Source organism: Chinchilla lanigera, unplaced genomic scaffold (genome assembly GCF_000276665.1).
Source record: "Chinchilla lanigera isolate Chin_1 unplaced genomic scaffold, ChiLan1.0 scaffold00036, whole genome shotgun sequence".
Lineage (NCBI taxonomy): Eukaryota > Metazoa > Chordata > Mammalia > Rodentia > Chinchillidae > Chinchilla > Chinchilla lanigera.
The window spans coordinates 3989823-4001232 of record NW_004955437.1 but is presented as its reverse complement, the minus strand read 5'-3'; the positions used below and the strand labels follow the sequence as shown (position 1 = coordinate 4001232).

At 50.8% G+C, this 11410-nt stretch overlaps 1 long non-coding RNA gene across 1 annotated transcript; it reads right to left on the bottom strand.

Moving 5' to 3' along the window:
* Positions 1 to 6663: 6663 nt before the first annotated feature.
* Positions 6664 to 9339, bottom strand: LOC106149093. Its single transcript, XR_001235044.1, has 3 exons — positions 9123 to 9339; positions 7585 to 7715; positions 6664 to 6995 (listed from the first exon to the last, which is right to left on the bottom strand). It is a non-coding gene; the product is annotated as an uncharacterized LOC106149093 (long non-coding RNA).
* Positions 9340 to 11410: the final 2071 nt, after the last annotated feature.

Below are 11410 nucleotides of genomic sequence, written 5' to 3'. Positions count from 1 at the left end.
TCCCTCAGAGGGGCTATCCGGGCCCCTGGTCGGTGCTTATGAAGCATCGGTCACTGTTGCTCTTTATTATTTACCGCTGTTGTAAGTTCAGCAGGGCTCGGGCCTTAGACAGTGAGGTGAGCATGGCAGGGATGATGGATTTTGTCCGAGGAGGACGCACATTGGCCAAGGGCGATGCCTAAGCCGTGGTCGATAAGCTATAAGCTGACGGCCGCTGCGTGTGGAGCTAGGTCCTCACCACGACGCTCCCTTCCCCCATCCGGGCAGTGCGGGCTGCACTCAGGGTCCCCAGGGGAGGGGAAACATCTGCGCTCTTGTTGAGATCCGCGGCTGCTCCTGCAGCCCGTCACCGAGCCCCTCAGGGGAAGACGCTTTCCATCGCAGCAGGATCCCAATTCATGAATATTTGCTGAGCGCATGAACGCTCACCACCGAGTTCCCTGGAACAGTGGAAACCATGGAGCCGAGCGGTCCTACAGTGCAGACTCCTACACACGGGGCCGCCTCACAAAAGCCACCTCACAAAGCCAAGCGGCACGGAAAGGGACAAGTGAAATGATTACCCGGAGAGGCAGAGAGGTGTTAGTGGTGTGTCCTTAGGGAAGAAACAGAAGAAACCAAAATGGTGGGAACAGGGTGAGGCTCCGTCTTCGCAGTTCAAGGGAAAGAGTTAGAGTCAGAAAAGGGAGAATGACTGTTACCCTTTATGCAGAAAGGGGGCAAAGAACAGAAGACTTCACAGCAGATGTCGGCAGAACCGCCCTGGGGGTGAGGCACTCAGGACAGCGCGTCGGTGTCTCTGGAGAGGGCACACGCTGAGGACAGCAGGACAGTCGCTGCTGAGACCATCTCTGTGCCTTCTGAGTGTCGAGCTGTGAGAATGTGTTTCTGACTCAAAAATAAAGACACTGTCTGGTTTTAAAATGTGGATATTTTTCTAGTATGTCATTCAATTCCAGGGCAACGATCATCTCTTCCCCAACATTTTAAGGTTTTTGATATCAGAATGCATCTTGCAATCAACAGTCATTCTTAGCTAGTAGTTGTGGTGTTTGGTGTTTTTTTGGTACCGGGAATTGAACTCAGGACCTTGCTCTGGCCAGGCAAGCACTTGTGCCACTGAGCTATATCCCCGGCCCTGTTTTTTGTGTCTTTTGTTTGTTTGTTTGTTTTATTTTTATTTTTCGAGACAGGGTTTCCCTATGTAATTCAGGTTGGCCTTGAACTCACTGTGTAGCCCAAGCTGGTCTTGAACTTGCAGCAACCCTCCTGTCTCAGCCTCCTGAGTGCTGAGACTAGAGGCAAGCACCACCACGCCTGGCTCAAATTTTCCTTTAAATAGAGTTTAAACAGTTTTCAGGGGACAATCAGTGCTTCAGAAGGAATTCCCTAGCACCAGGGTGCAGATAATCAGCAAAGTAACAACCTCGGGAAAATCGCCAGGTCTGCAGTTCAATTGAGTGCAAATCAGGGACAGAGCAAAGCCTCAGCCCTAAATTGAGTTGCATTACAAGAACACAACTTGTTTCTGTGTGACACGGTCCCTTGTCACGTGGCCACTGTTCCAGCTGTTGGCTCAGGCCTGAATTTGGTGGAAACCATTACTGGGGTTCACAAGACAATGGCTGAGTTGGAGACACTGGTAAGACCCACAGCCCAGTGGTCAGACAGCAGCATGGTCACATACACTGCGTAGTGTGACCAAAAGTGGCCTTGGAACTTCTCTGCTTCCAGAAGTTCAGACCAGTCTTAACATATGCCCCATGGGTAAAAGACTGACTCATGACGTGAACACACGCAGAAAACACTGCAGATAAGACTGAGGCAGATCTCTGCAGACAACACAAACCTTCACATTATAGCCCTGCAAAGTCCTGTGTGGCAAGTCCCGTGGGTTTACAGCCTCTTCCTCCCTGACGCCTCCCGATGAGCAAACCCTGACCGTGTTTACCTTCTTCAGGGCAGCTGTGTCCTTCGGGAAAAACAGGCCTTGGGACGGGGGAGGCTGAAAAAGAGCAGATAAACACCATTCCGGCCAACGATAAGACAGCGAAGAGCTCTGCTGGGGAATCAGGAGAATGCTGTTCTACATCCGGTGATGGCTGAGTAGCTCATACTGGACCGCAAACCACCCACGTGACAGAATTCAAAGCAGCCATGAAAACAGCAGAGAGCATGCAAAGCAGGAGGCCATGGGGGCGGGGAAGGGAGGAAGGGAGCAGTGCTGGGTTGTTCATTTTCTTGGAGTTTCTTCGAGTTGGGGTCGTGAGGAATGGTTAAAAACTAGGATATAAACCCGCAGTTGTCCTGGCGTGAAAAACCAGAGGACAGTGTGCTGGGGGCCATCGAGCTGGAAGGTGAGGCAGGAAATCCTAGGAAAGGGGGTCCACAAAGAGGTAGCTCAAATTCTGTGGATGGGCTCTGTCAGTCTCTGAGCCCACGTATGGGGCAGCCTCCAAGCTAAGGCTGAAAGCGCTGCGCGGAGATTCCAGCTCCCATCCAACAGAAGGAGGGAGAGCATTTTCAGTTTGAGAGGTCAGGCAAGTTAATCAACTGTCTGCTAAAAAATAAATAAATAAACCCACACACAAAACAAAATTCGTTAGCAAAATGCAAAGTATCCTGGGTCCCTACATTCCCAATGTGTAGGATTCAGTCCAAAGATACTTGATGTGAAAAGGAATGGGGAAATCTGGCCCATATGAAAGAGAAAATGGAATCCACGCAAACCATCCTCAAGATCTAAGAATTAACAGACAGGACTTAAAAGCAGTATTTATAATTAGGTTTGAGGACATAAATTAAAGTATGCTCACAATGCATGAAAAGATATGAAAGCCCAGCAGAGAAACAGAAACTATAAAAAAAAGACCACAGTGGAAAATTTAGAACTAAAAAAATACAAATCGGAAAAAAAGAAGCAAGAAAAAAGAGTCCATTTTTGTTTTTGTTTTTCCTTTGGCCATCATCAGACTGTGATGCTTATTTTTCTGTACTCAGCTTCAGGTCACAAGGACAGCCAGCCTAAGGATGAGTCCATATGTGGCAGAGCAAGAATATAGAAAACTCTTGGGTCTTTAAGAATATCTCATCTGTTTGTGTATTTGAGACTGGGTCTCGCTATGCAATTCAGGCTGGCCTTGAACTCACCCTGTAGCCCAGGCTAGTCTCGAATTCACAGTGATCCTCCTGCCTCAGCCTCCCGAGTGCTGGAATTACAGGTGTAGTCACCACAACCAGCATTAACAATATCTTTTTTTTTTTTTGGTACCGGGAATCAAACTCATGACCTCAGGCTTGCCAGGCAAGTGCTTATGCCACTGAGCTATATCCCTGGCCCATTTTTTTTTTTGTTTTTTTTTGCGGGGGGCGCTGGTACTGGGGATCGGACTCAGGACCTTGTGCTTGCCAGGCAGGTGCTTATGCCGCTGAGCTATATCCCCAGCCCTTAACAATGTCTTTGAACCGCTGGATAAACCAATCTTCAAACTTTTCTGCTGCCATATTTCTGATGTAGGGAGAAGTAAAATGTCCTTATTTATATCCATTTCTGTTTGGGTTCTATGTTATGTATATCAGAAAGAAAGTATTAAGAGATAATAGTGATAATCACTTAAGCATATGTGGTAATGCTCTGAAGTAAAGAACTTGGTCTAACTTGTAGGGTTTTTTTTGTTGCTGTGTTCTTTTTTGAGACAAGGTCTCCCACACAGTTCGGGCTGCACTTGAACTCACTTTGTACCCCAAGCTGGCCTCAAACTCATGGCAATCCTCTGCTTCAGCCTCCTGAGTGCTGGGATTAATTTGTCTTATATCTAGACATGTGTCTCCATGCATGGCTTAATTTGTCTTATATGTATATGAACCCCCAAACACTCATGTGCTCATAGGCAGGGCTTTTGAGAAGTGGCTGGATCATGGGTGTGTGATACTGGACTATGGACATGTAATAACTGGCTTAGTCTACCGATTGGCTTAGCATAGTTCTGGGTGTGGATAATGGGATGGCCCACCCTGGGTGTGGGTGGTACCAACCAATAGGTTTGTAGCCTGAGTGGAATAAAAAGGGAAAGGAAGTCTCCCTGCTTGCTACCTCCTGCCTGCCATGCTATGGACTGTTTCTCCCCTACCATGCCCCTCTGCCATTCTCTACCTTGAAGCCAGCTGGCTCAAGACTAAAACCTCTACAAACTGTGAACTAACTTGTTGATGTTGGGTATTTTGTCCCAGGGACAAGAAAATAAGACAATCTGTTTAACCTAAGGTTCACTAAGGTGTGTGACCGCATCTTCCTAAAAGTGACATATACTGACGTATCAGGCATAGTTAGGAGAATCGTGTGTGGGTCCTGGCTTCTGCCTTCTAATCTGCACCACCCAAGTACATTAGTCATAGAATATTAAAGGCCACAGGCGAGGTCAACAACATAACAAGCAGGGTCCACAAACCACTATTGAAATTGGTGACATAAGTCTGCTGGGAACCTACTATTAGAAATGTTCAGGTTTGCAATTTGCTGTAAACCTTGTTACTCAAAGTGAGCTGTGTGCAGTGTCAGTAGTCCCTGTCTGCCCCCAGGCCCACTGAATCCAGGGGCTGCCCTTACGCAGACCCCTGCAGTCCCTGTGCACACCAGGGTCTGAGAAGACGCCTGCAAATGCAGATTACAATGTAGGTGTTATCTGCGTTACTGACAATGCAAAAGACAAGCTAATAATCTTTTAAACTTGATTTCAGAGAACTTTGCAGGATCACCTCATTTGGTTTCCACAGAAATACTACTATATCGTACATATTTTTAAATCCCTGCTTATGGAAGAGGAAAGGAGAATCAGAGAAGCAGGCGACACTCGGCATGAGTTAAGTTAGTCCTATAGTCAGGAGAGGAGCTGCACTCACGGCTCAGGCGCTGTGGTGTGGTTTGGGGGCCTCATCTGGTGTCTGGTCATCCTGTAGGGTACAGCTGTGCCATCCTTCTGGGCACCCTTTCACAGTCTCAGTTATGACCGCTCTGCTCTCTCGATGAGGCGCTGGTGGCCAGCGTTTCCTGTCGGCTTACCAAGGGCCGGGACAGTTCATCAGCCTTGCCCAGGGCCTGAACTTCTGGCCAGGACAAAGGATCGCTGGTCAGGAGAGCCAGGCCACCCTAATCATTTGGAGGACAAGACCAGGATGAGGTTAGGCTGTAACTGAAAATAGTTCAGGATAAGTGAGAAAAGAGCAGAAGCATTTGTTTTTCACAAAACATGAATATTAATTAAACTTGAGGTTTTTTGATTGATTGATTGTCAATTGGGGAGGGAACCCAGGGCCTTTGCACTGAGCTATATCCCCAACCCTTTTTTATTTTTTATTTTGATACAGGGTCTGACAACAGTGCTAACTGCCCAGAATAGCCTCAAATTTGTGATCCTTCTGCCTCAACCTCCCTAAGTTCTGGGATTACAGGCATGCACTATCATACCCACCTCTATTTGCTTGGCTATTTAATGGGTTTTTTTGTTTCATATTTAATAAAGAGCTGTGACTTGGTTTTTTAGAAAAGGTAAGGAAACATTACTTTCTAGCTCAGCTATTGCAACATCTGTAATGTAAGCCCTATATTCACACCATGGAACCTGAGAGAAGATGTAAGAGACCCAAGCGGGAAAAGAAGGTCCTGAGGCCTTGTGTTGTGCTGATCCGCTCACCCCCAGGCCCATGCCTCAGCCGCAGGGGAGGCTGGGAAGGCCCTTGAGGGGCACTGTTCATCTCTTCCGTGGGACACCAGCTCTGCCTGGAGGAAGATGAAGATGCAGCTCCTACTAGTGAGGAGCCGACATCATCCACCTCACACTTCCCGCCATGGGGCCCCCACCCCTGTAATTCATTCCTGACCCTGCTGCTATTCATTCATTCATTTAATGAATTATTCACTCACGCGTCAGCCAAGTCGACTGCGTTATCCTGCAGGAACAATCAACTGTCAACCACCAGCTGGTCAGAAGAACAAAGGTCTGATTTTGGTCATCTTGTGATGGGAACTCTTTCTACCACGGCAGAAGTAGGGGAGAGGACTCCGAGACCTGTAGCAGTGCTTCAGTGACCCCACCCTAAATTGACACATGCCACTTCTGCTCACATTTTTCTGGCTAAATCAAGTCACCTAGCCACACCTAACTCCACAGTCACAGAGAAGCACAATCATCCTTTTGCAGGGCAATCCTCCTTCCTCAGCGTCCACAATGCTGGGATTACAGTGCCACCATACCTGGCTTGTCCTATCCTTTCTTATAAACTTAATACCTAGAATGTTGCCCAACAGTAGTATAAACTTTACTACTGTTTGTTGATATCCTTAGCTTTGTAGGGTTTTCTCCCTGTGATTTTGCCTCATGGTCACAGAACTGCTGCCACAGCTCCAAAAGACACAACACATTCATAGTTTAGATAGAAATAAGCAAAAAGGGCCATGAGTGTCTTCTTTTTGTGACTGTCCGTCATAGCAAGAAACTACACCCTTCCCAGGTGTTTGTGCTGGGCTAGAGGCCAAGCAAATGCATGAATATTCTGAATCTATTTTTGCAACCCTATGACAGAGGTATTACCAATCTCTGTTTTACATATGAAGAAATTAAACCTAGCATCCTTAAGCACCTTGCCTGACTTGTTCTTTACTAGCTAGCAAGTGACGAAAGAGGGCTTTGATCCCAGCCCAGAGCTGAGATCTTGATTAACACAGTGCTGGGACAGAGGCCCAGAGACGAGGTGTAACATGCTCAAGGTCACACAGCAAGCCCAACTCAGATTTCCCATCTCCATGGCAACTGTAGTCTGTTCTCAAGGCACAGGAGGGAGAACACCATGGCCATGCCTCCGATGAATGCTCTGAGCTTGCTGCCAGCTCCAGGCTCAGGACCAGAAATTCTGCTCAGCTGCATGTTGCCTAACACGAGCCTCAGGCGTCTCTCGGTAGAGCAGTGGCTCTGCTAGCTGTGGCGTCTCCTGTCCCTGACCTGTGGTGGAAATGAAGCAGAGGGAATGCAGTCACTGTTTGTTCCCCTGGGGTACTTCCTCGCAGTACTTCTCCAGGACAGATGTGCGGCTAGCACCCAAGGCCGCAAGCAGGGCCTATCACACTGGTCCTGCTCCAGGACGATCGAGGGCTGGGGTCCTGCGCAGGAGAAAAGCACACACCTGCATGCATGAGGCCCGGGTTCTGTCCCCAGCACCACAAAAGATTTCAACTTTAGCTGGGCAAACATAGTCCCCAGGAAGTCGGGCCCACAGCCACTTTCAGGCAGAAGGAGCTACATGAAGACAGAGACCTCCACACCCTCAGCACCCTGTAAAGAATTCTGGGGACTTCTGTCTCTCAGGGGAAAATGAAGCAGGAGATTAGGACGTGGCAAACTGGCGGGCAAAGTGGGAGTGACATGTCAGTCATGGGGATTCGGGACGTGCACAGGATAACAGTTACGAGCCCTGAACCCGGGGCCAATCAGAAAATGCTGTCTTCAGTTCTCATGAAGATCAAGCAGGTCTTTGATAGGACAGCGTAGATCTGACCTCACAATGGGGGATAGAAAGACAGTAGCCACTGACCTCGTAGTTGGTGTCAGTCTGCTCACCAGCCCTCTCTCCCCCTGCAGAGTGGATTTCTCTTCCTGCCTTTAGTTGGTCCAGACTCGCTCTGCAGAGCATATTTCTTTTCCTTTAATAAATGTAAAATCTCACTTAAAAAGAAAAAGAAAAACAAATGTAGTGGCGCATCGCCAGGCACAGTGGCGCATGCTATAATCCCAGCACCCTGTCTCAAAATACAAAATAAGAAAAAAGCTGAGGATATAGCTCAGTGCAAAGGCCCTGGGTATTTTTTAAATGCTGCAGAATGATGGAGTCCTTCTAGGCACTCAGACTTTTCGGGGGGAGGGTTTGCTTAAACTGAAGAGATTTTGGTGTGGCGCGGAAGATACTTGGACAGCCAAGCGTGGGAGCTGGTGCTCTTGAATCCCTTGGGGCCTTACGTTTGGCCCTGTTCCTCCTGAGCCCTGCAGCCCTATGTCTGACGCAGTGTGGGAACACAGTCCCCACCCCGGGGTCGGTGCTGGATCCATGTATGCCGCATGCAGAGCACCCGGACAGTGCTGTCACCAGGGAGCTCATCCCACCAGAGCCCTAGACCTTGGTCTGACCCTTGGATCTCTTCCACTGTGATTTCATCTAAGAGTTCAGCAGGGTCTAGATGACACATTTTCTCTCTCTCTTTTTTTTTCTTCAGTACTGGGGATTGAACCCAGAGCCTTCCCACTGAGCTACACCCCCAGCCCCTTTTTGTTTTTTATTTTGAAACAGGGTCTCACCAAGTCCCTAAGTTGCCCAGGCTGGGCTCAAACTTGGGATCCTCCTGCCTCAGCCTCCCAGAGGGCTGGGATATAAGCAAGCACCCGGTGCCTGGCCTCTCACTTTCTTTGAAGGGTAGGACAATCAAGTAAATGGCTGCATGAGACAGCAGAGCAGGGCAGCACGGCTGTAAGTAGCAGACAAGCAGGAGGCCTGGGTTCAAGTCCTGGCTACCAACAGGGGCTGGTATCCTTCTGCTCCTGGAGCCTTGTTACCTGATTGTAAGGTGCAGGGCTTGGAGGAGATGATCCTCGTCCCTGGCATTAGACATCTGAGATTTCTGGCCATCCCAGCCCCTGTTGAAACCCTTCAGTAACTGAGATGGGCAGGAAACAATTTAGTTAGCAAAGGTCCAGAGTCCTGTCATCTGCGCTCATGAATGAAGAGCTCTCCCCAGATCACCTTCCGGAGCACCAAGAGCTAATCAGCCTCCTCCTCGGGCAATCTGCAGCAGCTCCAGGCTGCGCCGGCCCGTCCTGGCCTGCCTCACCCTCCTGCAGCCGCTGGTACCCAAGGCCACTTCCGCTCGTCCCTGTCTTCCCGCATCCTGGTGCAAACTCGCCCTCGGATCCCTCCCCACACTCTGAGACTGAGCGCCTGCCATGCACCCGGCTTCCCGTTCCTCGGCGTGGGGACAGAGCAGCAGGCGGACTCAGTGGGGCTGGTGGACAGAGCTCAGCAGAGGAAGCAAGGAGAACACACAGCCGGGAGCCGGGGGAGCAGCCCCAGGGCGGCCTTACCTGGGTTGGGGTCGTGCCAAGTGAGTACAAACCAGCGCGCTCTGGTACGGTGAGCCGGTGTGTAGACGAGACGGGCGCCGGATAACCACGGCGCTCAGCCGCACAGGAGGGGCTGTGAACGGATGTGAAGTCGGTGAGCCCTGGGGCCCCAGGGAGGAAAGCTCAAAGGGACGGGCTGGAAAGAGGCTCGACGGTGGACTCTGAGGGCTTGGGCTTGACCCTGGGACTCAGTGGCCAAGGCAGGGAAGGCAGAGCAGTTGGGAACAGGCGGACAAAGGCCTGGGAAGCCAGGGCATCTCGGGGTGGCCAGTGGGTGGGGAGCCATTCGGCACCCAGGAAGGAGGAGCTGGGGAGAGGATGGAGCGGTGGACACTGAACCCCCACAGGGAACTCTCAGAGCAGCATCTGGTCAGCATGGGGACGCCCAGCCGGGTCGGGGCCGAGCTGGTAGGGCCCAGTCTGTGCAGACTGAGTTCATAGTACAACTCATCTTACATTTGGGGACAAGCTGTGTGATTTTTATACCAAGAACCACGGAAAGGAAGAGGGCCCCTTCTGCCAGGAGAAGCCGGGCGTGTTGGCACCAGGGCAGAAGTTGTGAGCCAGAGCTCTGGGGTGCGAATGGCACCGTCACCGAGAATGCAGTTGGTGGGAAAACTTCCTGTTGTCTCTGCAATGACACCAACTAGCCACCGATAGAATTGTACCCATAGTGAAAGTTCATCGGCTGGATGCCACTGATGGAGACTAGCCCTTCCTCCTCGCCGCCAAGCCTGCGACAGGGACGATGGTGGCACCTCGTACCCCTTCTGTTTCCAAGAAGCAGGCTGGCTCAGACACGCCTGCAGAGCTGTGCAGATCAGGAAGTGTTAGCCCGACGGTCTCCTCTTTCTAATCTTTGTGGACAAACAAACAGGCCCCGGCTTGCAGGCCCTGCATCACTGGAGTGGCTGCCCGGGGAGCGGAGGGCTGGTCCTCCCTCGGCCAGAGGGAGGCAGTGTGGGGCCCTGGGTTTCCGCCTCAGCCTAAGTGGCAAGGTCAATCCCAGCCAAGGGCAGATCAGGTCGTCCCTGAGCCTCAGCTTGCCCGCCTGTACATTGGGGTGCTCATTCTTGCCGGGGCTCCATGGGGGTGATCTGAGGGCCGAGTGCAGAGCTGGCAATGCATCAGCAGACCGTGCAGCCTGCTGTGCTGGGTGACCGCCTACTCTGTGCTGGGAACACAGGACAATGCCTCCTGCCCCTGAGGAGGAGCCCCAGGAGACAGCACCTGTACCCAGACAGCCTGTGTGGGGAGAAGACCCTGCCAAGGAAACACGCTGGAGGGCTCAGGCTACACAAGGAAAAAGTTTTTGTTGGTTTTCTTTTTTGGTCTTTTTGAGGCAGGGCCTTGCTATGCAGTTCAGGCTGGCCTTGAGCTCACTTTATAGCCCAGGTTGGTCTCGAACTCGCAATGATCCTCCTGCCTCAGCCTCCCGAGTGCTGGGATCACAGGCGTGCGCCACCACACCCAGCTTTTGGGAGAAGTATTTTTATGGCTAAGTCTGAACAGGTTTGGGGACAAGAACATCTACTGACAGATGTGCCCATGCCAGCGAGTGTCCTGGGCCCCAGCGGCGTCCCCAGAACGGTCTGTGATGGAACAAGGTCAGAAGCGCCCAGAACAGCCACTGCTCAGAGGGTGGGTGGGACACGTGGGTAACAAAACGGAGGCAGGGAAATCCGCCAGGAGCCGACGGGGAAAGACACTAAAGAAAAGCAAAAACCTGAGTGTATAACAGCACATACAGGACGCTAGCATATTTTTGTCCAAAAAGCGGAGGAGAGTAGCTATAGAATAGACTCATTTACATGTGCACAGAATATTCTAAAACTACTTGTAAGAAACAGGTGCACTTAGTTGTCCCTTTCTTTTTTTTTCCGGTACAGGGAATCGAACTCATGACCCTGTGCTTGCCAGGCAGGCGCTGTGCCGCTGAGCTAAATCCCCAGCCCCCACCTTCCTTCCCTACAAAGGAAAAAACTGGGAAGTACGGGTAGGAAGCAGAATGCCACCTTTATGCCCTTTGATTTGGGGCCCGTGGGGAAGTGACATTTATCTGAGAAAGAGCGAGGGAGGCAGAGACAGAGGCAGAGGATAAAGACGGAGGAGAGGGGAGGGAAAGACTAGAGAAGCAGAGACTTCAGAATTCCAGCGGCACCACTTTCCAGGCTGTGTGACCTCGTCCAAGCTTCTCACCCTCTCTGAGGCCCCGTCCCCACAGGCCGAGTAATGTCACACCACCTCCA